This window comes from Aethalodelphis obliquidens, unplaced genomic scaffold (assembly GCF_003676395.1).
Source record: "Aethalodelphis obliquidens isolate GAN/ISIS:26980383/991018 unplaced genomic scaffold, ASM367639v1 scaffold132, whole genome shotgun sequence".
NCBI lineage: Eukaryota > Metazoa > Chordata > Mammalia > Artiodactyla > Delphinidae > Aethalodelphis > Aethalodelphis obliquidens.
In genome coordinates, this window is record NW_020838076.1 from 938,520 (window position 1) to 962,097 (window position 23,578).

The window sequence follows — 23,578 nt, forward strand, 5'->3', positions numbered from 1 at the left end:
CAGTATTAGGGGAGTTGTTTTGAGTTGTTTGCATATAAATATGCAAAACTTCTTTTCATATGAATTACAATGGAAGGCTAGGATTTTCAGTAGACCCTCATTTGATGAATAAGCATTTACTGAGTACCCGTGTGTCAGGCTCAGTGGTGAATCAGTCAAAGTTGATGTCTGGTAGAACTCACAATAGATTAAGAATGACAACGAAACAAACAATTACAGTGTAGTATAAATGTTCATAAAGGTAAGCTCTGAGAGCTGTGAAAATATTGTGGGAGACACAGCTACCTCTGCCTGGAGTGTTTGGAATGGGGGCAGGGAAGCCTTCAGAGAAGCACTGACTTGTGAATAAGAGACTGGAAGAAGCGCCTCTGATTGCCAGAGGAGCAGGGCCAGCTTTATGGGTATGTCACCTGTGTAGTCACACATGGCCCCATGCATAGAGGGATCCCATGCTTGGCTTAAGTTCTGCTGTTGCCATCTTGAATTTCTTATTTTCACATTTTCGTTTTACATGGGGTGTTGAAAATTATGTAGTCAGTCCTGCAGAGGAAATAGGGGACTACAAAATATCTACATATTCTGCATCCTGAAGGGGCTACCAGACTGGGATGGAAGTAAGTGGCTCAGAAGAACAAAAGAAAATAGTATAATACAACAGACTGAATGCTGTAAATATATGGATGAAATGTCAAGGCAAGTCAGAGAAAAGATCAGTTCATTTTTCCTGAGGTGGGGTGGGATGGAGAAGAGAGTACTGAGGTACCTCAGCGAAGAAGAAACAATTGAATTAGGCCTTAAAAAATGCTTTGCCTATTTCACCAAAGGTGAAAAAAGGCATTTTAGTCTGAGAAAATAACATATGCAAAGAAAGTATCCATTCACTGAACAAATATTTATTGATTGCCTGCTGCCTGCTGTGTTCCACGCACTATTCCAGGTACTTGGGGATAGAGCAGTGAACAAAATAAAGTTTCTTCCTTGATAGAGCTTGCATTTTAGTATGGGAACTGGACAGTAAAAAAAAGTGAATAAACTTACAGCATCAGATGATAGGAAGAAAAATACAGCAAGGTTAGAGGGTAGAGAATGGGGGAGGAGGCTTTTAAAATGCGGTTTCTGAGGTGGTGGTGACATTTGAGCAGAAACATGAATGAGATAAGAGAGCAAACAATGTAGCATGAACAGCCAGCAAGTCCAAGGTCCTGAGGCAGGAATAGCTTTAAGATCTAAGACAATATGGATGTCAGTGTGAGTGGAGCTCAGTTAGGAAGGGAGAGGGTGGCAGGCAGTGACAGCAGAGATTAGACAGGGATCAGGCCATGACGGCCCTTACAGGCCATGGTAAGGACTTTGGGCTTTATTCAAAGTGAGATGGTTGCTAATAGAGAATTAAGAGCAAGGGAAGACCATTTCTAGGTTGTATTGTGAAAGGTGACCTTGGCCCCGCTGTGGATAACAGACTGTAGAAGGGCAAGAGGAGTGGAAGCAGACAGGAGATGGTGGTAGTGACGTTGTCTAGAGGTCACGGTGGAGGCAGTGAGATGTGGTTAGATTTGGGTGTATGCTGAAGGCAGGGGCAACATTGTTTGTTGCTGGATTAGATATGGGGTGTGCAAAAGGATGCTTCCAAGGTTTATGGATGGCCTGAGAAAATGGAAGAATGGAGTTGCCACTTACTCTGGGAAAGTCTTGTACACATTATGCCCCAAGGTGGGGGGCTGGCTTAGGTCATGAGAAATAGAGTTTAAAATGTGTGTAAGTAAAGGATGGGAAATGTGGCTGAAAAAGATAGGTGGAAACTATCTCAAGTTGGGTCTTATAGATTAGGAGGAGTATGGACATTATCCTAAGGATTTTAAGTCTCAAAATAGCATAATAAATCCTTCATTGCAGAAGGATTACTTTGACTGTCATGTAGAAATTCTTTTGGAGAGGTGGTAGAGGGGTCAATTGGGAGGACATAATAGTCCGCAGGAGAGATGGTGGAAGTGCTGGTAGTTGATTTAGAGAAAAAAGGATGAATTTGAGAGAAAGTCATGGATTCTTTCATACGTTAAATACTTTTGAGCACCTGTTTTCTAGGCAGCATTCTTGGGGCTTGATGATATGCCAGTGAATAAAACATAATAATTTTGCCCTCATGAAACTTACATTGTAATGAGAGGAGAAAGACAATAAAATAAACAAGTAACGTATGAGGGAGTTAAGATAGTGATAAGTTCTATGGAGAAAAACTGTAGCTGAGAAGGAGGACAGTGTAGGAGAGGGGTTGCAGTTCTAAATATGGAAATCACAGCAGGCTTCACTGAGAAATTGACATTTGAATAAAGATCAAAGGCTTTGATTTTGAATTTCTATAAATCCGTTTATTCCACCGATATTTGTTGAATGTATTCTGTGTCCCCAGACACTTTGTTAGGTACTGTCGTTCAGTAGAGCTTTATTTTTATTTTTCCATAACATCTGGAAGCATAAACAATGCAAATTATATTTTTAAAAGACCTTGATGATGTTTGCATTGTAACTGTCATGGCCCTTTGGGATGTTCGAAAGCTCTCACATATCCTTATGGAATGCTCCCACAGAACAAATGCCACTACTGGAAGAGCAGTTACAGGAACTCAGGGGAGGAATTAAAACATTTGGCCGCTGCAGTGAAAGACTGTTGCAAACTAAATAGGGGTATAAACTGAAGTTTAATCTGATGATACTGTTCTTTGAAAATGCCCGTATAATTGAAATAATGTAGGAAATGACTTTGTAAATTATAAAGCCACATCTCATCAGAGACCTTCCCGAACAACAATATCTAAAAAAAGCAGCAGCCCACAAGCCCCGCTCTCTCCCTTGCTTTCGTGCTTCATTTTTCTCCATATCACTTATCACCAGCTGACATATTATCTATTTCACTAAGGTATTTGGGTTTTTCTGTTTCTCTCTCCAACCAGAATGCAAGCTCCACGAGGTCAGGGATTTTCTGTTGTTCACTGCTGAATTCTCAACATTTAGTACAATGCCTGGCAGATACTGTAAACGTTTATTCTTAAAAAAAATTAAATTGTTAAACACATAGATTTTAAGCAAGAAGAAGAAGAGGAGGAGAGGAGAACATCTAAGAGGAAGAAGACTAGGAGGAGGATGTTACGAGCTCCTGACCCAGTAGAAGTTGGCACTGGTAATACACTTTGTTAGGTACATCTGTACAGTCGGGGCCGATCCCCTTTGGTCTGTTGTCATGTGTTTTTGGAATAGCTGGCCAGGTAGGGTGGCCAGTCATTCCAGTTTCTGAGAAAGTTTTGGGGCAGCTCAGGAGGGTTGGTCACCCTCTGGTCATGGATATGGGTGTCATTTGAGAATGCAAATGTTACCAAGTTAGCACGATGTGGCCTTCATATTCCAGCTCTTCTACTCATTCATCTTATGCATTTGCTGTTCCTTTCCCACCATGAGGCCTCTATTTTAAACATCTAGGGAATAAAGATCGGGGCTAGCTGGTTTCTAATGGTTCTTCCAGCTCTAACAGTCTAGTTCTTATTGCCATACATAGGAATTGAAGCCCTTATGCTGATCTACCACAGTGACCTCAGCAACTGAGCTAGCTAGCCAACTGAATCCAAACACTTAATTTAAGAATTGAAATAACATCTCTTGCCACTGAGAAATGGCACCTACGTGTGTTTTTAAATTTTATTCCAGAACACATAGCACCCAATATTCATGTTATGTTCCAAATTCAAGTGATTTGTGTTGGAGCTGACTCCAGTAAGATTTCCCCAGTGCTTTTCATATGGTCCTTGTTGCCCTTAGGCCGATGAGGGAAGTGGAGAGTAGGCTGTTATTTTAGTGACTCTGAGGAAAGACTTCTTTCTGCCCCAAATCTTCGCATATTTGTCCTTGGGGCCTTAAAGTCTGTTAATAATGGTATAAGGTGTATAAAGGAAATACATCTCTATGTATCATAACACATTCACATTCCCTCATTCAAAATAGAGTATAAGTGTCTGACATTACAATTCTTTCTCAGCATAGATAGGGGAGAACAGGAAGACAGAGGACTAAAAGCCCAGGAATGGGAAGAGTGCAAAGAGCTTACCTTTGAATCGGAAAAGGCTATGGTATCAAACCACCATTTTGCCCAAGATATCCTCAGGGACCATGTGTCCCCAGATGCTTGTAACCCTCTCAGAGCTGGGTGCCTAGATTAGTCAAGTAGTATTTTTACAGTGACAACCTTCTATCTCATGCTCCTTATTTTTTTTTTTTGTTTTTTTCCACCTCAGACTGATTTACTACCTCAGCACTGACGACACAGACATTGACCTGACCTACAGTCCTCATGAGTTCTCTTAACTCTAATCAATTCCCAGATCATTCGCATCAAATTTGGGCTCGTACATAACTGCAGGTAATATTAGATGTCAGAGTGGAGATAAAATATTTACTGTGGGTAGTAAATTTCCATGGAAAGAGTGAATTTTTGTCTGTCTTGCTTTCTTGCCCGCTTTTAGTCCAACTTCTACATGTACTTTGCCAATACTCAGTCATACCTTTCTTTACCTTTCCTTCTTGCCCTGCAGTCTGTCTGGGTTTTGCTTCGATACCTCTTATTAAATCCATTTCCTCCCTTCAGTATCAAATTGCTTTGCTTATAGCCTTTTCGTAAATAACCCTCGTCTCATATTTTCAACCGCAATTTGGAGACACCATGTTTGGGATACCAGCCTTCGATTTGCCCTTATTTTTCCAAACGTAGTAGTTTTATGTTGGCAGACTATATAACTAAAGGTAATTGTAGTCACATACTCATCAGATTTCTCGTTTTGGCAGTGCCTCAGAGGCCATTTATTCCCAATTCCATATATGGTGCTTGAATACCTTTTGGTCCGTGCTTGAATATCTCAACTCATAGGAGCTCAACACTTTGGGAAGCAGCTTAGTGTAACACAGGACAGCTCCGTCTGTTAGAAATATCTGCCTTACTTCTGAACGATGTCTGTTTCCTAAGATGGACAGCTCATGGATTCTAGCTCTACCCAGAACAAATCTCTCCTGTCCACGTAATAGCCCTTTGGAGGGTTGAAGGGAACAGTGTCATTGTGTCCCACCTGAATCTTACCTTCTCCAAATTACATGGTCCTATTCCTTCCCAAGTTCCTCATATGACACAGTCACAAGTCCCTTCACCATCACTGATTCTCTTCTCTGGTCATGTTGCTGGTTATGGCACTCATTGCACAGATGCCTGCTAGAGCTCATGGAGAATACTTATACTGTTACCTCTTCATTGCACAAATTTTGCTTCCACCATGTAAACTTGCAGTAACCTGGTTTGAAATTGATATTACACTAGTGATTCTCAAATGGTCACCCCTGGACCAGCCGCATCAATATCAGCTTCGCCCGGGAGCTTGTTAGAATATGAATTCTCAGACTGGACCCCAGACGTATTGAATCAGAGACTGTAAGGGGGAAGCCCAGCAAACTGTTTTCACAAGCCCTCCTGGTGCTTCTGACGCATGCTCAAGTTTGGAAACTGCTGTACTCTTGACTGAGAGTCAACCCCCTAAATATCTCTTCCACGTGCTGCTTCTATGTCAGACCTCTGACATATTTGGCTTATGTTTGCCTAATTCTACTGCATTTCATTAGATTCATTCCACTGCCCCATTTTGTCAAATGCTTGTTGGATTCTGATTCTAGGAGTGACATCACCAAATGGTGACGTAGGTTCTTTCTGACTCTGCTCCCCTCACAAGAAGAACAACTAATCATGGACAAGGTACCACTGAGAGAATTCTAGAATACAGGGGTGAGGCTGAAGCACCCCCCTGTACCACACAGACCAGACAGATGGCATTAGGAGGGTAAGAGGGGTGGCTACGTGTGCACTGCGCAGCCCTCCCCAGGCTGGCAGAGCACCACGCCCAGAGGATTTGGAGTCTGTTCTGCAACATACTTGCTAACACTCACAAATGTGGCTTTCTGTCAAATGCAATTTCGATAAACTTGAATCAAATATTTATTTTTTAAAAGGTTTCATTTTTCTGTAGACAAAGCTATGTTCATAATTTTCCTCAGAGGAGAAAATATGTTTCTAAGTCACAGCAACTGACAGCTTCTGAGGGGGACTGTGTTCTAAGTAGGCTCTTGTGTTTTGATTTACTTGTGTGGAGAAACTCGAGCTTGAGGCAAGTACTGGAGAAACATGTTAATGGTTCAGAAAGGGGCAGCCCATGGTCCAGAATAGACCTCTAGTCCACGCAGTGAACAGGGAGCAGCTCTGTGGTTCTCAATCAACCCTGACTGCACTGTGGAATCACTTAGGGAGGTTTAGAAAATAGCGTCCCTAAGGATTGGATTCACTTGGTCTGGAGTCAAGCCTGGATATGGATTTTTAAAAAGTAGTTTCTGACAGGAGTCGAATGTGTAGCTGGGGTTGAGTGAGAAACACCGAGATAGAGATTTCTAGGGACTTCAGCATTTAGCTGAGTGAGATGGGAACCACGACAGAGTTTTGAGCAATGGAGTGGCGTGACCTGACTCACGGGATGGTAGAGTAACTGGTTTCCCTGCTGAGAAGAGGATAAGATGTGTGACGCAAAAGAGATGCAGACAAAGTGCTCTGAGCATTCACAGAAATGAGAGCTCGCTGCTCGGGGCTGATTAGGGTGTCTTCATAGAGGAGTAGGCTGTGAAGTAGATTTTGAAGCCTGGCAAAGTAGACACGTGAGAGGAATTCCAAGCATATGAAACAGCATGAACAATGTGGGAATACTTGCAGAATGGCAAGGACTCATGGCTAGTAACACTGTAAGTCCGATACAAGAAGACAGGTGCGTTGGGGCTATAGCTTTGTAGGTCTTAAGTGCCAGGCTCAGTGTTTTAAAGTTTTTACTACAAGCTAAAAAAAAAAAGCGGTTGAGAGCTTTTGAGCAGGAAAAGGACACTATGGAAGCTGTTTGACTATTTCCTCCCAGCTATCTCCCCCACATCCAATTGCTTATTAAAAATCACAATTGTGGGCTTCCCTGGTGGCGCAGTGGTTAAGAATCCGCCTGCCAATGCAGGGGACATGGGTTCGAGCCCTGGTCCGGGAAGATCCCACATGCCGTGGGGCAACTAAGCCTGTGCACCACAACTACTGAAGCCCGTGCGCCACAACTACTGAAGCCCATGCGCCTAGAGCCCGTGCTCTGCAACAAGAGAAGCCACCGCAGTGAGAAGCCCGCGCACTGCAACGAAGAGTAGCCCCCGCTCACCACGACTAGAGAAAGCCCGCACACAGCAACAGAGACCCAACACAGCCAAAAATAAAAAAATATAAATAAATAAATTTATTTTTAAAAATCTAAAAAAAAATCACGATTGTATCTCTGACATTTCTCCCAAATTCATCCTCTCTTGTTCATGACTACTATCACACCTTCTTGGCTGAAGTCCCCGTTCTCTAAATGGACAGTGGCAACAGTCTCCTCACTGGCATGCCTACGTATGCTATGGCTTCTAGCTAATCTATGCTGCCTACAGTATACTTTTAAAGCGTAAGCTTGGAACATGTTATTTGATTTCTTAAAATTTGTCAGTGGCTTCCTACTCTCCTGACTGTTGCCCTTCTTAAATGGTGTAACTGAGACATTTCTCCCAATGAAAGAGTATGGACACATACTCCCATGAGTTCAGTGGTTGGAAAGGCCTGCTTATCTAAGTGTGAATTTTCTTTGAAGTTTCAAGATTTATCTTTGCAATGTGTGTAGATGTCTGCACTCTACTTTATATGTCAATTGAATATAAGCATTTTCCTTATACTCTTCGTATAAAATTGATATTTCTGCAAGACACATCAAATTTGCACATGAGCTTCAAATATACCACTGCACTGTCTTCCTTTTGTATCTCATTGCATTCAAGACTCTTTCATTGGTTCTAAGATTCTTCACCAGCTTTTCTCCTGTTCCCCAACACACACACACACACACACACACGCACACACACGCACACACCCCCTAACCTTCCTTGTCTCTTTACCTTACCAGCCACACAGAAATTCTTAGTTGTGTTGTATCACAAGAACTCCCTCATGTTGCTATACTTTTCAAAACCATTATTTTCAACGGCTCTATGATATTTCATTGGCCATCCTCTACTGTTGAACATTTAGGTCTTTACAATTTAGAGAGGTTCTAAATTATCTTCACGTGTGTGTGTGTGTGTGTGTGTGTGTGTATATATATATATATATATATATATATATATATATATATGATAAATTTCCAGAAATGCAATTCCTAGGTCAAAAGCAATAAAGAACTTTGTGATTATTCATACTTATTTCCAAATTGCTTTCCAAAAGTAATGTAAAAGAGTACTGGCTTCTCTGCCCCTTACCCTTCTCAAAGTTCTTACTAGTACTGTGGATTAGCATATAAATTGACAGATCATAAGGGCTTCCCTGGCGGTCCAGTGGTTAGGACTCCATGCTTTCACTGCCAAGGGCCTGTGTTCAATCCCTGGGCGGGGAACTAAGATCCTGCAAGCCATACAGCCAGCCAAAAAATAATAACAATAACAGATCATAGCTTGTATCTCATCTTTGTTTTAGTGTATTTTCTGATTCTTTGGGTCATAATATATGTTTGTTTGGTTTTTGCTTTTTAGAAGTTGTTTAATTTCCTTTGCCCATGAGGCAGAGTAAAATGTGCGACCCAAAGTGTGCCATTTTGCCATGTGGATTGTTTTGAGTTGAAGACAATTAAGACCCAGCAGACTCAGGAACAGCTCTTTTTTTTTTTTTTTAATTTTTTAAAATTTGTTTTCTGTTTTTTTAATTTTTATTGGAGTATAGTTGCTTTACAATGTTGTGTTAGTTTCTACTGTACAGCAAAGTGAATCAGCAATAGATATACATATATCCCCTCTTTTTTTGGATTTCCTTCCCATTTAGGTCACCGCGGAGCACTGAGTAGAGTTCCCTGTGCTATACAGTAGGTTCTCATTAGTTATCTATTTTATACATAGTATCAATAGTGTATATATGTCAATCCCAATCTCCCAATTCATCCCACCACCTGCTTCCCCCATGGTGTCCGTACGTTTGTTCTCTACGTCTGTGTCTTTATTTCTGCCTTGTAAATAAGATTGTCTATACCAATTTTTTCAGATTCCACATATATGCATTAATATATGATATTTGTTCTTCTCTTTCTGACTTACTTCACTCTGTATGACAGTCTCTAGGCCCATCCACATCGCTACAAATGACCTAACTTCATTCCTTTTTATGGCTGAGTAATATTCCACTGCAAAAGCTCTTTACCTCTCCCTTAATTGCCTAAAAGAATTTAGATAGAGGGCCCATACCAGGAAGATAGCAAGTATCAATGATAACAGTTAATATCAGAAAGACGTATCTGCATGGAATGGAAACATCTGTTTACCAGCCTCAGTTGCCTGACTCTTTGGGTCTCCTGTCTTTGGGGATCCCATAAGTACAAAATCTGTTTTTCTCTAGTTAAGCTGTTTTATGTCAATTTGATTATTAGAACAGCCAGAGATCCTATAATGGAAGAATGCAAAACTTTTCCTGTCCTGCAGTTTTGGTGCCCAATGTGGGGCTCTACAGTGGCTGGACGCTGCTCACTTTGGGGCTGCTGCAGCTGAGAGATCCTGGGACTGCTGACAGGAACCAACAGAAGGTAAGAATTCTTACCATGACAGTCTCTTGGATCTCTGCCTGCATGGTCTGGAGGAAGTGAGACTGGTAAGAGTCCTTTTCTCTCTCTAAATTTAGATTAGCAGGAGAAAATATTTGTGTGAACTAGTTTCTTAGGTATAGCAACTCTGGTAAAGATTTGTTATGAGTCCTCTTGTTTTCTATTGTTCCTTTTCCTCCCAGAGAAAGTCTTTGTTTTCCTTTGTCTCTGTCTTTTGTGACATTTGTCATACCGTAGGGTAGAACACAGGCATAGGTCCTATAAGCCTGTTGTTCAAGCTGGCCTCAGAAATTGGTAAGTTCATGCTTCCCACCAGATCGACATCTGTTTAGACAAACTTTGGAGTAGATGCCCTGTGTAAAACCAGATGAGAATTTCCTTTCACCTTGTTCTGTGTCCTGAGAGCTTGGCCTTATGACGAGTAAGAATATTGTCTCTGGTTTCCACCAGCCAGAAGATGCAAGTACCAACTTCCATTTTGATGGCCAGTCGAATCCACTGGGATTCTGAGATGCGAAGTCACACAGCATTCTCTTTGTTCGGCTGTGTCAGCTGTCAGGAGAACTTGTCGTAAGGGGTCCTGGTCCACAGGGGACCTTTGTTGTCTCAACCTTCATTGCCTTGTAGTGCTGGAAAAGTCCCATTCCAGTAGCACCCACCGAATGTCACAGATTAGTGGGTCTGTGATTGGGGGTGTCTCACATTCTCATGGGCAGCTGCAGACACTGCACTACACCATTCTTAGCACGTGACAAAAGTCTTTGCTTTCTTAGGCTAACCTGGGAATGAACTTTCTGGATCTTGTGAGGGCTGTATCTTTTGTACTTTCCTTTGAGATGCCTCTTGGGTCCATGTTAAGCCATATAGAGGCTTATTGATTTGAGTCACTGTTGAGATTAATATAAGATCCTAGTTGTCAATGGCCAGACTACGGATGCCTTGAATTGGCTGTATTTGAAAGAAAACAGTTTTTAGAGAGCTCTCATCCTAAGTATCTTATTTGTACCTATGGAAAGGCTGAATTAAAAAGTGGACACATGGGGCTTCCCTGGTGGCGCAGTGGTTGAGAGTCCACTTGCCGATGCAGGGGACACGGGTTCGTGCCCCGGTCTGGGAAGATCCCACATGCCATGGAGCGGCTGGGCCTGTGAGCCATGGCCGCTGAGCCTGCGCGTCCGGAGCCTGTGCTCGGCAACGGGAGAGGCCACAGCAGTGAGAGGCCCGCGTACCGGAAAAAAAAAAAAAAAAAAAGTGGACACAGGAATATAATGGCTGGTCTTAGGGACTCCGTTAATAAGATGAAAGAACAGAAATTAGAACAAAAACTAAAGTCCACGTCCAATGCATATCGTCCTTCTTAAAATCCAGCCCCATCTCCTCAGCAAATTCCCTTAGCTCCCAGACTCCTCCACCTTCCCCAGAAAATCCCTTAAAAACCCAGCTGCCTGTTTTAGCTTCCCTTTCCCTACAGGATTTACAGAGAACACTCCAGCCTAATCTCTAGGCCCAGGGTATACAGTTTACTCATGTAAAGGGTGAAAGCCATTAAGTGAATTTAGCAAAACCATGGGGATGGACAGTAAGACTCACTTTCTCTGCCAGCTTCAGGCCTTCCTGTGCAATGTTCTTTGTGGATGTATCCTGGATTCCCTACGACAAAGAATTCACATCCTCTGGACAGCAATAGATCTTTTAAATTGTACAGCCCTTTTACCTCCACTTTTAGACGATCCTACCAAATTTAGAGAGGAATTAGAAATATTAGTGGCCATTCACAACCCCACTCATAAGGACCTTAATTGGCTGCTGAAGGATATTTTTCCCAACCATAATTACACTATAGTTAACAGACAAGCCAGATGGCTTCCTGGGGGAAAACATCTCTCACAGAGGAAACCGATGACCAGAAATTCTCCCAGGCCCTCCTACAAATGATCAGGAAAGGAATCAGCTGGAAACCAATATTCAGGGGCTTATAGAAGCAATAGTAAATACTTCCTCTCATCTGAGGTGGATTGGTCTAAGGTTAAATTGTACACGCAGAAAGAAAGACAGCATCCAAAGGCCTTTGTTGAATGCTTATATAGACTTTTCAACGCATACTGCATTAAACCCCAAAGTTCCAGAATATAGAAATCTTTCCATTTCTGCCTTAGTAGGAAATTTTCTCCCTGAAATAAAAAGGCAAATTCAAAATAGTATAGTTGGGTGGGCTAGTCAACCTCTAAGTATTATAATGGAAGCAGCTGCCCAATTCTTTGAAGGTAGCTTGCAGAAATGAAGGAGGAAAAAAGGAGTTAAAATCAACAAGTCTTGGTTTGCAATTTGAATCTTTAGAGGAACAAAAGCGTAACTCTGAGAGGAACTCAAAGACCCCCTCAGATCCTTTCCTATTTGCCTCCAGACATTTGCAGATGTAAAAAATCAGGACATTGAAAGTGCAATTGTTGTGCATGTAAGAAAAAGAAAAATTTAAACAGTAATTACCCTAGACTTCTGATAGTGGACCAATATACCCCAAAAACGCCTAGGAGAAAATGTGTATTCTTCCTTTGTCCCTTGAAGGTGTAAATCTTACCATGTCTTTGAAATATAAACACCCCAGGCGATATCTAAAACACTGCCCACACTTAACCTGAGACTGAAAAAAAACGAAAGAGAAGCTTTTTAAAATACAAACTGCTATAAAGGCTCCCTTGCCCAAATCTAGTCCGCAGACTCCATAAGATTACTACTTGTCAAAGGCAAATACAAATCCTAAAAGTCTTCTCTACAAATTGTAAAACGCTTTAGAAATTTGAGCTGGTAAACTTAACCTATTCCAACTGCCAGAAACATAATTTGGATCTAATTGTGGTTTATAAACTAGTGAGTTTTGTATTATTGTACCTGATTCATGGCTAAAATTTTGGAATGGAAGCTATAGGGTCTCTGCGTCTATCTGTGTGTTTACATGTCTACGGATGTATGTTACATATATGTGATATTTTACTACCTGTGGAAGGTATTCTCAAAATTAATTGGTAAGAGATTGCTGCTTAATTGGCTTAACAATAAGCACTTATGCATTAAGTATTCCTAAAACTCAGAAACATAGAAACTAACCCAAATATTTTTCAACTTCATGTAGTATAATCTTTGGTAAATAAAAGCTAGTTTAAGTTTGGTTTAATTAACATAGGTATGCCTACAGAGTTATCAGCATTAAATATGCAGATAAACAGCTTTTATTCTACCTGAGTTTACTAGTGAAATAAGTTTATGTTATCTGTATTATAAAATTTGTCTGCAAGAACAGTAGCTTGGGATGATTGCTGACTTTGACTAGTGTCTAATAAAGTTTTCATGGGTAGTCTAAACATAAATGTAGGGAGGAAGTGATTTTAATAGATGTAAGTGGGATGAGAGTTTTTAGGTGAACTTTTCAACAATAATTATGTTTTCTGATACGTTTACTTAGTTTCTCAAATCTCTTTGGTAACTTACACCCTTAGAGTTTTTCTAAGTTAAGCTAAATGATGGAAATTCATTGAATTTAGATCACTTCCTAATAAGATAAAATGCAGAAACATTAATTACTGAACATAGGTTTATCTACTTTTGGTTTCTTATTACATTATCACAGATAAACTAAATATATTTGGGTCTCATAGTAAACATGTGTTATGCCACATTGAAAATTTGTACTATGAGGAAGTGTATGCTTCTAGAAATTATGAAACTTAGTCACAGAACTTGCCAATATAAAGAATGCTGGTATAACAGGCAGTTCACAATTGCTTACTTCTTACTTTTCACCAGAAATTAAGGTTTCTAAGGTTTAAAAATTCTAATTCAAAATTTAATTAATGTGTATAATTAAAACGGCTAGAAATAATAATGGAAACAAGTTTGTATATGAGGAAGGTAGGATGTTTTTTTTTGCTTTTTTTGCGGTACGTGGGCCTCTCACTGTTGTGGCCTGTCCCGTTGCGGAGCACAGACTCCGGACGCGCAGGCTCAGCGGCCATGGCTCACGGGCCCAGCCGCTCCGTGGCATGTGGGATCTTCCCGGACCGGGGCACGAACCCGTGTCCCCTGCATTGGCAGGCGGACTCTCAACCACTGCACCACCAGGGAAGCCCGGTAGGATGTATTTTTGACTAAGAAGGTGTGAGGTATGGCGATGTATTTTTGTTAAGGGAAAATGAAGTTAATTTGTCCTAATGTAAAACTGGTAATTTCAGAGTGGGAAAGAGGATAATAAAGGACAAAATTGTATAGAAAGTTGGGAAGAGAGAGAAAAAGAGAGAATTCTACCTGTGTAGTCAAGTTGGCTAAAACTGAATTGCTATTATAAGGGTTTTTTAAATAAGCTTTAATATCAGTAGTGTGCTTATGTAATTTTCCTTCATATACTAATAGGACAAGGGTATTTTTTTACTACTGGTCTGCTTTTGATAAGAGATTATAAAAGATTGTTTTTACCTTTTAAGTAATCTACCTAGAAAACAGAGATTCTGTGTTTTATCAAAATAATTTTCTGTGTTTCATGTTGCCCTTTTCAGATCTTTGATTACCTAAGAAAACTGAGCCTTCTCTATTAAGAGCTAAAGTTGTTTTATATATATATATATATATATATATATATATATATATATATATGACTATGTAACTTTCTGTATTTGCCTGCAAAATCTTTAATTTTCACTTTGGTTAACTGGATAACTACATATTGTTTCACAGTAACTATGATCCTGTCTAATCAAGTGTTTTAAAACCTTTTTGATATTTTTGACAAACTTCCCCAAACTCAAATTCTAAATGAAGTCTTTTTTACCTCGAAGTGACTTTGGGGTTTTGCAGAGGGCCCCTGGGACGTCTCAAAAGATTTGTTCTCTCTCTTTATTAAAGAATAGAGACGTTATGCTAATTAGGCTTATTTGGTGTATTAAATTACATGGGAATCATTGTCAAACAAGTGATGATAAATCTTCTTAAGTTATATTGTATGAGTGAATGTTGTTAATACAACTGTTCTCAAAATTGTATGAAATTCCTAAAAATCTGATATGTCCTGGTATGTTATCACTTGTAATTCTAGTTATTATCTTAAAACGTTTTGTATCATAGAAATAACCAAATTTCCTTGTCAATCGCATTATAATGAACTCTCATCTGATCTTTAACCATTGCCATTTAAAAACCTTATGTCATTTACAGACAGTTATTATTTTATACTGGTGCTTTTGCAAAAGTATTCCTGCAAAAGAGTTTCATTTTCAGACAAATTCATGGTAAGGACTCTGACAAGTACTCTGAAATACAGTATTCTGATGACTTTCTGATCATACTACTGAATTTGGTAAGAAATTACAGAAGTCTAATGAAAAAAAAATGATGGCTTCATAAAACTGCTAACAAAAGATCAAGATCAATACGAGTTAATTATATGGAACTGAATGAACTGATTATAATTTTTATGACTTTTTATTTAAAACATCGTTGGTTCTTTAATGTTTTGTTTTGGTTTTTGTTTTCCAGATAAAGGAAATATTTCCTCTTAAGCTATCTATAACTTACAGCAATTTAGTGAAATGTATCTTTGTGAACAAAGGTAAAATGTTTATCTTTTTCTCCCTACCTGATCCCTCCAGAATTTGGAAACTCATAATGAGTCTTTTATTTTCATGGCAATACAGTTATTTGCATAAGTTCAATAAGGATCTGTTCTCCTTATGACAGGATACAATTGGAAACATTGGTTATATTACCAAGGATTTGACTGGAATATCGTATTTGAGAGGGATATGCGTAGGCTCACATATGACCTGACAGCTTTAAGGAACTAAGATTGACTTTATGGAGCCAATAAAGCCTTTTGGAAAAATCAGGCCTGGGAACTTGCTACAGGGTTCCCAGCAGCCTTACCAGGTTAGTAAGTAAGGTCACTTCCTGCAAGCCCAGGAACCTCAGGATATTCGGGGAACCTTGTGAAGAGAGGAGTTAACCCAAACTTATAGGTATTTCAGGCCTTAAGTGTGACGGTGAGTGCTTGGTTTGGCTTCCTAGCCTGAGATGATTTTAAGAGTTCAATATGAGATTCCTTATGAAAAGCTCTAGCAAAGCAGATTTAAGAGTCTATAAGGTTAAACACTATTATTGCTGTACTTATGTAAATAATCAGGACAACTTTATTAAAACTAGACTTAATTTGCAAGCAAAATTAGTCTTATTGTGGCTATCTTTGATAGAAATGGGGGTAATTGTAGAGAGAAACATCTTCCTCCCCTTCGAAGCTCCAGATACCTACCCCCTTCTCCTTAGCTCAGAATAGCATCTAAGCCTCATCTGCGTGTCTTCAGGTCTCATGTCTTTGGGAATCCCATACATATGAAGTTAAATTTGTTTTTCTCCTGTTAATTTGTCTTATGTCAATTTAATTATTAGACCAGCCAAAGAACCTAGAGGGGTTTTCCGCCCCTCTATCACTTATCTGCTTGGGTCTTTAATGGTTTGGATAATCTCTCTCTATATATTTAGGATATTAATCCTTTGCTCTTTGATTTTATAGACTTGTGCATTTGGCCAAAAGAAGTAGCAAAGCTCTAGTCCGTACTTAGAAATGCCAAACATTACAGTTTCCTAGGGAAAGTACTTCTGGGAAAATGGTACTGGTGGGAATGTCTGGTGGTTGGTATATTTTCAGAAACCATACTGTAATTTCACACACAAAAATATTTCTCACTGCAGAGTAGGTTGGTATCAAAATCTGAGCTCACCTTATGTTTAATTTATCATTGTTCCTCCACTGTTCTCTATGCAATGCAAATTTACTCATAATACTATTCTCAAGACTGCTTCTAGCTTGACTACTTTTTCCAAATGAATAACACTAACTCACCCAAACTGTTGAGGTATTTGGGTATTTGTGAACAAAGACCATGTGGTGTACAATTACTCATATGTGTTTTCTGTTCATTCACTAGGATAATGATTATGAATAATGTTTTCGCCCAAAATAGGTTTTTATAAAATTCTCAGAAAGTCATCTTCCATCATTAATTTATGGTTCAGTTTAAGTTAAAAAGTATAATCATAATATCTTTGATTACTAAAGTCACAATAGTATTCCCTTTGGAACAAACACCACAGCATCACTAGACCTGTTGATATACCTTTCTGGAGCCCATAGAAAACTCTTATCTCCAGGGAGCATGGAGGTAGAGGTGGGAGATATTTCAGTTTTTTTCTCGAGTTGGGCATGTTCTTTTGCTTTATAGTTGTCTGACATGCAGTTATATCTCAAATTCCCGCCTCTACCTCCCATGCCAACCTAGACAGAACTGGAAATAGTGGTGACTGTGGTTGCAGTGGTGGTGGCTGGGCATAAAAGAGGCTGTTCATCCTCTCAGAGACAATTGTAGTGATGGATCTAGATTCCCCTACCCTGCTTTTACATCCCTTAGAACATTTTTACTGGAAATCCAATAGGAAGTGGAAGGGATTAGATTATCATCACAAATCCTCATGGAAGTTTCATTTTAGAGGGAAGTTTAATTTCTGTAAGATTTACGTGGACAGAAACTGCCACAACCCAATCAATCCTATTTCTGAGGACAATTTCCACTACATTTTTTCTAGTTTAGAACATTAGAATATGGTTATTTTTTTAAATTATGAAAGCAGTAAATGCTTATAAAAATTTTAGCATTTCTAAAATGCTAAAAGGTATAAAGAGATCATCCATAACTTTGTGCTCCAAAAGAATATTATTAACATCTTGGTAAATTTGATTCATGCCACAAATATTTAATGGAACACCTGCCGTGTGCCAGGAACTGATTGGGCAATGGAGGTAGATCAAGGAATAAAACAAACAGAACCCCTGCTCTCCGGGAGCTTACATTTTAGAAGGGGAGAAAAACAATTATTAAATAAAATAAATGAATAAATAAAATAATGGCAAGTAATAGTAAGCATTGTGAAGAAAAATGTACAATGTAAGGGCAATAAAGAGTGGTGTTGATACAATTATAAATAAACAGACGGGGAGTCTAAGGACATGGTATTTGGTATTGGAGCTGGATGAAAAGAAGGATGCAGCTCTGTGAAGATCAGAGGGAAAAGCATTCCAGGGAAATGGATTGCAAACCCTAGTGAGGTCAAGGTGGCTGCAGCACTGAGAGACAGAGGATGGTGGAGAAATAGGCCAAAAAAAGTTTTTATCTCATTGTAAAAGTGATAGGAAGACATTATAGTGTGTTAATCAGGGGAGAAAAGTGACCTGATTTATACTTAAGGAGATAGAATTGAGTGACATATAAGATGCCATCATGCTGGAACTTTCCGGAGTTGGATTTCCTGTTTGCTGGATCCCATCTTTTTCTTTTTTGGTCTCCTCCCTTATTTTGGTGTAGCAAATTTTCCATAGCTTTACTTTTTAAGGTGAAAGGAAGTTAAATTTGAAGGCACTGCTTATCTGAAAATATATTTACTTTCCTCACACTGTTGATTGATATTTTTTCTCGATGGAGAATTCTAAGTTAATATCATTTTCTGTCATTTCAAAGGCATTGCTCCATTATCAATTAGCTTCCAATAATGCTGTCGAGAAGTTTGATGGCACTATAATTCCAGATTCTTTGTATGTAACTTACTGTTCCAACCCCTCTGTAAACTTTCAGACTTTTCTCTTTATCCCTGGAATTCTGAAATTTCATGCTCTGCCTTGGTATGGTGGCTTTATCATTCAGTGTGCTGGAGAAATGGCAGAACTCTACAAATTATAATCTCTTGTCTTTCAGTTCTAGGAATTGTTATTGTATTTTTAAAATATGTCTGGCCTGCCTCTTTTTTTCTTCCTCCCTCCCTTTCTTTTCTCCCTCTGTCCTTCCCTCCTTCTCTCTCTCTGTAACTCATTATAATTTGGATATCTTAAATTGTTTCTCTAATTTACTTATCTTTTTTTTTTTTTTTTGTCTACTATGTTCCCGATCTTTGTTTTAAGCTCCATTTTCTGCATGATATACTGATCCTTTTTTTTAATTTATTTTTATTTCTTTATTTTCTTTATATTTTTGGCTGCATCGGGTCTTAGTTGCAGTGTGCAGGATCTTTCATTGCTGCACACAGGCTTCTCTAGTTGTGGTGTGTGGGTTTTCTCTCTCTGGCTGTGGCACGCAGGCTCCAGGGCATGTGGGCTCTGTAGTTTGTGGGACGCGGGCTCTGTCGTTGAGGCATGCGGGCTCAGTAGTTGTGGCATGCGGGCTTAGTTGCCCCGCAGCATGTGGGATCTTAGTTCCCCGACCAGGGATCGAACCCTCATGCCCTGCATTGGAAGGTGGATTCTTTACCACTGGACCACCAGGGAAGTCCCAATATACTGATCCTTATTGCCCAGTTTCTACCAAGTTTTTAAAAAATTTGGAATCATATTTTTGTTTTCTAAGACCATTTTCTTTTGGGGGGCAAAATTTCTTTTTTAATATTATCTTGCCTAATTTTATAGATTTAATATTTTATCTTATTTATCTGAGATTGTTAATGATGAGTTTTGCTCCTTAAATTATTTCTCTTTCTTCTTTGTTTTTTCTTATATTAACTTATTAAGGTATCTATCTTGCCTTTGGAGAATTTTCTCAAATGTCTGTTGTCCTTTGGCTGTCTGCATATTTGAGAGTCAGGCGATAAAAATATATTTGGAAATTCTGAGCAAATACATTGTGCTATTCACTGGTAGACTTCAGTGTGGTAGATGCCCACATGTCAGGACCTGTAAGTCATTTATCCAGAAATGGATATTCTAATCTTCCCCCTTGGGATCTAGCCTAGAATCTGAGAACTGTGCTGGTGGAGGGAGATCAGATATATATATTTATCTATGTTTTCTTATGTTTCTTAATGACTTGATGCTTTATGTATAACTCTTTAATCCATTTAGACTGTATGATAATATAACATATCATACATATCATAACATAATCTAATCTAATCTAACCTAACATAATATAAATCAGTTTCCATATATGTATAGTCTAGTGGCCTCAGACATAGAGCCTGTGTTTGAATCTTGGCTCTGCCACTCACTAATCACATGACCTTTGGCAAGTTACCTATTCTCTCTTTGTGTCAATTTCCTCTCTGTAAAATGAGGATAATAATAGAATCTATTAGGTAAGGTTGTTGTGAGTATTATAATGTGTTAATACATGTAAAAAACTTAGAACAGTTCCTGGCATACAATAAGCACTATCTAATGATTAGTTATCATTATTAATTACTTTGTATCAGTATCAGAGTGTTGTAATATTACAATCATAGTGTTTTAAAACTTGTGGAAGAAGAATTAGGCTTTTCTCTGTGGCCTCATTGATAAGACTACAACTAAACAAAGGAAACTTTGAGGAGATGAATTTTTATCAAAATAAGGAAAAGAAGGGCTTTTCCAAACATTCTAAGTGCCCAAAGATGGAATAGACCATATCAAGATTTAATGAGGACTTCCCTGGTGGCGCAGTGGTTGACAGTCCGCCTGCCGATGCAGGGGACATGGGTTCGTGCCCCGGTCCGGGAAGATCCCACATGCCGCGGAGTGGCTGGGCCCGTGAGCCATGGCCGCTGAGCCTGCGTGTCCGGAGCCTGTGCTCCGCAACGGGAGAGGCCCCAGCAGTGAGAGGCCCGCGTACCGCAAAAAATAAAAAATAAAAAAAAATAATGAGTTTCCTGTCAATGGAAATGTTCAAGAGAATGTTTGTGAACACTTTTGTGGCACTGTTAGAAGGCATTCCTGGTAGTAAAAGACTAAATGCATTGAATGAACATTGAAGCACTTTTTAAAATGTGATATTTTACAATCCCAACACTGTAATCAGAGAACATGAATGCATCAGAAAGGCAGAAAAATCGGTGTCAACTTGACCCTAGTTTTTAATGACTCTACAATTTCGACCAGGCAAAAATAGAAGGTCTTTGTTAAACTGTGATGGGGTATCGTATAGAACAGAATTGAAATCACGTGCCTACAAAGTAAGAATTATGGAAAAGCAAGTTTAAGTATGAAGAAAATATAAGAACTTAGCTAAGTTTTGGGATGTCTAGGCAAAACTGGTTCAGGACCAAAGGAAATTAATTCAGATTCCTCCTACTCAGTTTTGTTTTGTTTTGTTTATTTTTTTAGGTTCTCATTAGTTATGTATTTTATACATAGTAGTGTATATATGTCAATCCCAATTTATATAATTTTAATAAAATGAATAATCAATGTCATTGTAGTAGGTATTAAATATAATGTTATGCGTGGGTGGCCAATGGTTGTGAAAAAGATAGTGTCGGGGAGAGGAACTTTCCCCCTCCCCCTCCTCTTGAGTTCTTGTGGCTGGACTAACAAGAAAATTGACACAAGACAGATTAATAGGAGAAAAAGAAACAGTTTTTAATTTGGGTACACAGAGGTCTAATAGAAATTGGTCCTACAAAGTGGCCAAAGCAGGCAGTTTTTATACTTTTTAGACAAAGAAACAATAAATTTGAGAGGAATTGAGAGGACAAAGAAATGTAGGTTTGGGGTGCTAAATTAGTGAAGACTCTAAACAGAGTTTGGGCTTAGGGTAGTCAATTAAAGAAGTGACAAAGTTTGTTTCTACAGAGGCTTGTAGAAAGGCGTCTCTGGTGCTAAGGGTGTCCTGCTGCTTCCAGATACAGGGAGTGCACCTTTCACATGGAAGGTTTATCTCCTGCTTTCAGGGAGACAGCGAAGAGGGTCAGAATGTCCCTCTTGCGTACGTCTTTTCTTAAGTAACGTTAATTTAAAATAATCAATATGCCATTGAGGCATATTTTGGGGCAGCCTGTCCTGGGCCTCAACAATAGAAATCATTTAAACTTGAAAGCAAAATATCTTTCCTGGCTTAATATGAGCAACTGTGTTTGCTAATGCTCTGAAATTGAGTCCTTTCCCAATACTTCAGTGTTGAGTTATATTATTTAAAGACACCTTCATCTCTAATTTTATATCTCTTAAATTTCATTTTCCTTTCAAATAATTACAGAGTTCTGTTAACAATAACACTCACAGTGACTGTTCTGTGTATTTTAAAGATCCTAAGTAAATACTGAGGAGATTGAAAGAAAATGACCCGCTGGGTGCCTGTGAGAAAAGTAATTCACTGGGAGGGAGGCATAGGCTTTGTGTTGTTTTTCCAGCCCTACCTCTTTCTGTGTACCCAAAGACACACATTTATGAAGTGCTTTGTTTAGGTACCAGCTGGAATCACAGAACCAGAAAGTCTTGAAATGAACCTGGAGACCTAGGCTAGGAATGAAGGTAGAGGACCTAAGACAAGAGCACGGTTTTTGGGATCTGCACATCTTTTTTGGGGGGGGGTCGTGTGGTGCAGCTTGTGGGATCTTAGTTCCCTCACACACCAGGGATCCAACCCAGGCCCTCGGCAGTGAAAACACCGAGTCCTAACCACTGGACCACCAGGGAAGTCCCGGATATGCACATCTTGACTGAGCAATCTTCAGTATGTGCTTAACCTTACTGAGCATCAGTTATCTTTATCTGTAACATGAGGATAATAATGCTGCCATGGGGCTGATGGAGGATGCTAAGACACGATGTATAAAGAAGCATTTGCATGGAGCCTCGCACATAGTAAGCTCTTAAATATTTGAATTATGAGAAGTCAGGTCAGTCCCTTTAAGACTTGGGAAACGGGACGGGATAGGAGGTCTTGTGCATAAAAGAAAGCACAAACCATATCTCCCTGCCTGGCAGAATTACAGTGGTCTCCCCTTGTCGGTGGGGGACACCTTCCAAGACCCCGCCCTCAGTGGATGCCTGAAACCATGGAGAGTACCAAACCCCGTACTCATAGACTAAAATTTTTCCTATAAATACATACCTATGACAAAGTTTAATTTATAAATTAGGCACGGTAAGAGAATATCTGAATTGCACGCATCACTACCTTTGTGCTTTGGGACAAGTAAGTAAAATAAGGGTTACTTGGACACAAGCACTGCTGATGCTGCTCCAGTCAGTCTGATACCTGAGCCAGCTACTAAGTGATTAACGGGCAGGAACCGCTGGACAAAGGGAAAATTCATGTCCCAGGTGGATGGAGCCAGTTGGCATGAGACTTCATGAAGCTACTCAGAGTGGCGTGCAATTGAAAACTTACGAATGGTTATTTCTGGAGTTTTCCATTTAATATTTTCAGGCCACAGTTGAAACTGAAACCATAGAAAGCGAAATCACGGGTAAGGGGGGGACTACTATACTCTGGCTCTCCAGGTATAAAAATCAGAACCCCGATCATTCTCTCTACTCTCCCTCCAGCTCTCAATATTCCTGCATCTTCCCAGGCCTGCTGGAGGCAACTAAGCCACTCAGTGGCAACCTCCTCATCTAACTTCACTTGCTTCCTGGATGTCCCATGCCTTTTCTGGCTCACATCAGGACCTGGACTGGGCTTTATCCTCCAGGTAAGTATTTTGGGTTGTCTGTCTCTAAACCCTTCCCTACTTGCCCATCCCATGCTCTCTGCCTCTTGATAAACGTGTGCTACACTGGGCCATAGGTACTGAGCTATTAGATAGGGGGGCAAAGCCATCTTGGCACACAGTCTAAACATCAATACTGTCTGTTAAGTGTGGCGATATGGAAGCACACATCTCCCAGTCTGTGAAAATAGATTCATCAACTTCCACCAATACTGAATTGACCCTGATAGATGTCTCTCATTGTATTATAATTCAGTGCTATAAAAAGTCATTTACAAACAGCCCAGTTGCATAACATCAAGGGGATGGTAAAGTAAATTATGGTATACCCACATGATGGACCATTGTGCAGCTATTAAAATGATGTTTACAAAGAGTTT

The 23,578-nt window shown here is 39.6% G+C and overlaps 1 pseudogene; it reads left to right on the top strand.

Annotated features, from left to right (window-relative positions):
- The first annotated feature begins 1,319 nt into the window (after window positions 1-1,319).
- The window catches only part of LOC113616195 (heat shock-related 70 kDa protein 2-like), a 69,384-nt pseudogene continuing 47,125 nt past the window's right edge, over window positions 1,320-23,578 (top strand).